This window comes from Gallus gallus, chromosome 4 (assembly GCF_016699485.2).
Source record: "Gallus gallus isolate bGalGal1 chromosome 4, bGalGal1.mat.broiler.GRCg7b, whole genome shotgun sequence".
NCBI lineage: Eukaryota > Metazoa > Chordata > Aves > Galliformes > Phasianidae > Gallus > Gallus gallus.
In genome coordinates this window covers 51779999-51785998 of record NC_052535.1, presented here as the reverse complement: position 1 = coordinate 51785998, position 6000 = coordinate 51779999, and the positions used below count along the sequence as shown (strand labels likewise).

Here is a 6000-nt window from a genome sequence, read left to right as displayed (position 1 = left end):
TGTGTAAGCCATAAAGCATGAAAGTACACATTCATTTTAAGTTAAGTTTGCAGTACAAGCAGCCAAGAGAAGCACTGCTCTGCCTCCCTCTCCACCCAGCTACCAAAACCTGCCTTCAAAATGTTCAAGGAATTTTACCCCACAAAAAGATTGTGCTAATGGATGCCACTTCCTAAAAAAAAACAAAAAAAAAAAACTGTCACAAATACACGATGAACAAGGGGAAATATAACAGCTATTCTGAGTTGGATGACAACAGTTTCAGAGAAAAACTTCCTTTAAAAACAGACTATTGAATCACCCTTTCCTATTTGTGGTTGCATTTGTCAGCCTGTTCTTTTTCCACAATGGAAAATAAGCAAGTGATGTCCGGCATCACGTTTGGGCTTTCTGCTACAAACAGAAAACATCTTGCAGGTTATGAGGAGCAGCAGCACACTCTTAGAAGTGATCTTGCTAACGGTGGGAAATTGCAACTCTCTAATCTGTTCTCCTGTCTCAAACAGTTTGCTCTTCTGAATGTTCCTCGGAGTTTCTTCTATCTGTCCTACAAATAACTTCTCTCCTAAATAGTGCTTAGGATGTGAACCTCGTGTCTTTTTCCTGTTAGAATTCCTACTTAATTCACTTCCACCCATTCACTTTAATATTGTACTTATTTCTGTTTAACACTATGTTTTTAGAAGAGAATTGAAATGCTTGCAGGTACTGTAGTAATATTTGCCCTTAAAAATTACTGTTGTTTTACGTTTGGGAGCACAAACACTGACAAGATATGCCAACACTTAATTTGTTCTTTAACTGCTTAGTGGGTGATTTGACTTTGATCACCCCTGATACTAAATAAATAAATAAATAAAAGATTAACAAAAACAAATAAACAAAAAACTAATGAACAATGTGAAATTTTGAAAGATTTCTGCCTTCTGAGCTCTCAGTTTTTTGTTCTCTGCAACTCAGAGAAGGTTAAGAGGCATTTTATGCCATATCATTCAGTTTGTTCAAGAGAAACTCCATTTAGCTAGGGGTGTATAAATGATAATGTATACTTACCATGAAATATACAACACTTAAATGCTTTTCTAAGCATTACATGGGTAGCAAGTTAACAAGATAGAGCTTTGCCTGCAGGTTAACTAAGAAACTATTACCTGGATCTAATGAATTGCTCTTGCTTTCACTAAAATCGTGAAATAATGCAAACCAGAATAGAACTCTGACTGTACATCCATAAAATATATATTTTTTTTCCACCAGAAACTAGAGTAGTTTAATGTGTTGATTTTTATGTCCTGCTAGAGCCTTTTCATAAAATCAGCCTGTAATTTGGAGGGTTTGGCTATTGCATTTAAAAGATAGCTGTATGCAGATTGTAAATTTGACCATTTCACCCTCTCTCTAGAGCTTAAAAATATTATTACAGCAAAAAGATCCAAACTGTGCTTGTTAATACACTTATGTAATTTTTGACATGAAAAAAGTGCTTTGTTTTATCTTCTACTAATTTTTCTAACGAACAAAGGTGAAGTAGAATACACTACTAGCACATGGCTAAGGCTTCTAATTCAACAAAGCACTTAAATGCAGTGCCAGGTTGACCTGTCAGCATCAACAGAAATACTCAAGAGCAAAAGTGGAGAGAAATAACGATACTGTTACTAAGAATAAAGAAGAAAGAAAAGGTTCTGAGAAAATAAACCCAAATCCCTAGAAACTCCCAGAAACCCTTAAAATATTTACCTTTTTTCACAGAACGGAGAAGCAAACAAAGTTCTGGCTTCCTGAATGAATGCCAGAAATGCTCCTACCATTTGCCAGAAAGTGAACTTACTGCAGTGAAAAAAGTGGCTTCAATAAGCCCAAGAAGAGAGCAATAGAACAACAAAATGATCATGAACAACCTGGTAGGTAGTAATTACAGCCATAAAACTGTTGCTATTTACTCACTCTGTTTGTTTGTTTGTTTGTTTTATAGCTATCATGGCAAAAGAAATATGAAAGGGATGATGAGACAGTTTGGAGAAGTTTTAATTCTTTGAGAAGCTCATCATTTTCAAGAGAGCTGAATGAAAGCCCCCAAAGGACTTACTGGGAAATTTGATAAATGAGCAGTCCAGTGTGTTTCCTGAAAAGACAATTTCATGTGCACATAAAAAACATTGTAGGGAAAAAAAAAAAAAAAAACACCTTTTATTTTTTCTGAATGTTGAATTTAGAAACACTTCTTGAACAGAAAAAAACAACATCTGTAACTATGGAAGACATAACTCAATAGTTGTACTAATGCATCACTTTAGGCATGTCGTTGCTAACTTCTGATAATCACTCTACTGTCAGTAGCTTCACTGGGCCAGGATAGCAAATATATTTTAAAATTTATGACTGAAAGATAATCATAAATTTTGTTTGAACAAGTGCTAGTGAAACTATAAAACTGAAGATCAGAATTAGTCATTTAAGTTTTGAAATCCAAACAAGTTTAAGGGAAACAAACTGAAGAAATATTTCTCTAATGCATGAAAACTCATACTTGGAATATAAAAAATACTCCATTGATTATCTACATAATTTCAGAATTTCTTAGCTTGATTTCCATGACAATGCAGAAGATACATATTAAATTGAAATTTCATGTTTAAACTAGTTGTGATACTAGTATAGGAAGCTGTTAAAATTACAAATTCTGGAAAGAACCCGAACTATGAAAAATTATATCAAAATAGAAATATTTATTTTGTAAAATTTAGTAATCATTTCAGTAAGTTAGTTCATAGTATTGATAGATGCATAAACTTAAATGCCAAATAAAGAAAAATCATTTCATAACTTATGAAAATATTTTATCACGGAACCAAATCAAGAAAGCAAGAAGTGAAATTTTCTCTTATTGGAAATGATCTTACAACAAATAAAATTTAGCAACATGTGTTCCTTTCAATGAGATTACTTATTCTGAAAAAAATGTTCTATAATTTTGTTTGATCCACATTGCTGTTTAATAAATGTTGCAATTAGAATCTGACTGTGAAATAATAATGCCACATAGAAATTTTAAAATGTCCTTAAGATCCACTATATCAAAGATAGGACGTATACTTTGAAAATCAGGTGTTTTTGAATACAATTTTTTTTCTACTTAAAACTCATAATATTCAAAATGCCCTATGTAAGTCAACTTCTCAGTTAAAGATGGGATTTTTAGACGCTAATTCTCAATATATTGTCAGTTTCTAACTTACTGAAATGAGGTTGTGAATATTATAACTTCATAAGTGAGGAACTAGTTAAAGTTTTTATTATAATTGTCTTGATAAAGACGAGCCAACCATTTAATATACACATAACAATGTACTGTGTGAAATGAATTAGGTTAGATGTTTCCCAGAGAGCTAAATCATTCAAAAATGATTGCATCTGCCAAAGTCACCATTAGTCACCAAAATTTTTCTGTGACTATAAAGTGTCAATAAACTTCTTCTAAAATAGAGTTTATTATTACTTTGGTATTTTCTTTCAATAATAATTCAATCTAGTTTTCCTTTGGTGAGATGGATGTAAGATGGTAGCACTGCAGTTCCTTTATACTTGCTGTGGAAATGTCTGTTGTTCTGGGGACCTGAAACTAAAAAGAACAATTTAAATATAACTGTTGACTGAAACTGATGGAAATATTTACTTCAAAACAATCCAAGTTCCTTCTGAAATATTTTTTATAACATCTCATTGACTTGGTATGTTGATTTGTCTTGGAATGGAAATATCTTCTCTGACCACAGTGCGGTCACACAAGCTATAAGAACTTAAATGCAAAGAGCTATCCATAAAATTGCTTCATGAATCTAGAGTCACAATAAATTAGACACAGTACCAAGGCTACCATAAAATTCCGAGCCCAGGAAAGACCTGCAACTGAGTGAAAAAGTGTCTGTGCAGCTCCTTCATATTTCTATCCTTCAAGGCAGAAGAGCCCAAGGACTTCCAGGCTTCTGCTTTCCATTCATACTTAACTTGCCATAACTGAGATAGTGACTTAAACAGAGTGAATATATTTTGTTGCTTCACATAGACATTTTAAAGAAGTAATCTTGTGGTTTTGCCCAGAGGTGCTAGGAAATAGATGGTTGAACTTTTTCTAAAGCTAAAGTAGTATGTGAAAATATAATACATTTGAATTTTGCTTGGTTGAAAAAGTAGATGAAGTTTCAAGGTTTGTTAAAAAACAAAAAAAAAGGAAAAATGTACACCTAAGCATCTTCAAAAAAATAATCCATGCATTTTTCTTGTACTAATTTCACCTTAGAATTTGATGACACGATAGAAGGATTATTAAATGAAACAGTGATGCCCATAGTCAGAAGCTTTCTGTGCCAGAGAAACTGAATGCTTTGCTAGTGGGAGGAGACCAAGAGGAGACAAAGGAATATGGTGCAAAGTCCATTTTTAGTGTTTTATTTTAGATATTTTTGCTCATTACCACCTGGATAATGACATGAAAAACTATTCTTGATTAGTTTAATTAGGAACTAGTTTAGAAATCCAAAGTCAACCTAGTTCAGTAATGATATTAATATTCAATAACTAGGTCACATTATTTCCAATTACTTTAGAGATTACAGAGTTCCTTATGGAAAACATCATTCTGTATCATCACAGGACATGAATAAGATCTGGAATATGCCTTTTGCAGTAATGGATTCAGTCAAGCAGAAAATTATCCAACACACAGTGCATGCTTTAACAGTAGCCACTAATCAAGTAACCCAAAAACTCCTGCAGTGTGTCAGGTATATGTTTCAAACAGACCAGGCTTGGGGGGAACACATAAGGTTATTTAATAAAGTGTTTGGAGAAAGTGAGTTTAACTCAGGAATGGACAACTAGATGTTTTCATCTACCAAGCAGTAGGTGTAGAAGGTAGGCAGCAAGGACACATTTCAGGCAAGACTGAATGTGCTTTATGTCCCTAAGACTTGTTTCTCCATCAACATATTTCCTAAGCCTCGTACAGGGAGTCTTGTCAACTAGCAGAGGAGCCATTTCTGACACTGACTTCTGCATGTGGTCTAAAGAAATTTAAGAATTTTGAGATAATGGAAATCCTTATTTCAAATGTTTTCCATCTGTTTTCCGTCAATTAGAGCACTTTCGCACACCATGAAAGTAGCATGTTGTTGAGAAACTCTGATACTACAAAATATTTTCACATGACAAAAAGCAAGAATCAATCAGAAAAGAGTGAATCATATTCCCTAGAGGAAAACTCTTGAGGCAAAGATCTAATCTATCAAATCTGCATGTAATGGATGTTAAAATCCCCGTCTCATGACTTCCAACACACTCCAAGACTACAATACAGTTTTCAGGATTGTTCTGCTTTGCCTGAAAACAATAAATTAGAGGGAAGATCAAAGCTAATATTGATTTGCTCATCACATGGAATCACAAGTATCCAAAGTTACAGAGTTCAGATATAGCTAAAGAACACTTACATGAAATTAAGTTATAGACATTCAAATCTAGGGCTAACCAAGAAGCAGATGTAGGAACCTCAAAAGCAAGATAAAAACCATGTCCTCTATAACCAGCTATGCATATGTTAATAAGCAGTACAAGAGGCTTATTTTATCAGCTTAGTAGTACTGTGTCAAATATTTCTCACGTGAAAAGAAAAAAAACATAGAAATGCCCAAAGGTAGCCATTAGTAGTTGTAGACATGATAACTTAATCTATGCAGTGGACAAGACAGACAACAACTTCTCCCTCAGTAGGAGATAACTACTTGCTCTTTACCATAAACTGTTATTCAGACTTCAAAAACACTTTGTATTCATATATACACACACACACACTCGTGATACTTCAACCCTTATAAATAATTGTAATGAACAAAACAAACAAAACAGACATAAGAGAAATTGATCATCTTTAAACTGATTTACTTCAAGACCTATGCTAGCTGTGATGATGTGACTTACTCTGATATATGTCATAAAACAAAG

At 33.4% G+C, this 6000-nt stretch overlaps 1 long non-coding RNA gene across 1 annotated transcript in view; it reads right to left on the bottom strand.

The window, feature by feature from the left end:
• Positions 1-2012: 2012 nt before the first annotated feature.
• Positions 2013-6000, bottom strand: part of LOC112532390 — a 36341-nt gene continuing 32353 nt past the window's right edge. Inside the window, exon 7 of the long non-coding RNA XR_003075079.3 lies at positions 2013-3622. This is a non-coding gene — a long non-coding RNA (uncharacterized LOC112532390). The remainder of the gene's footprint in view (positions 3623-6000) is intronic.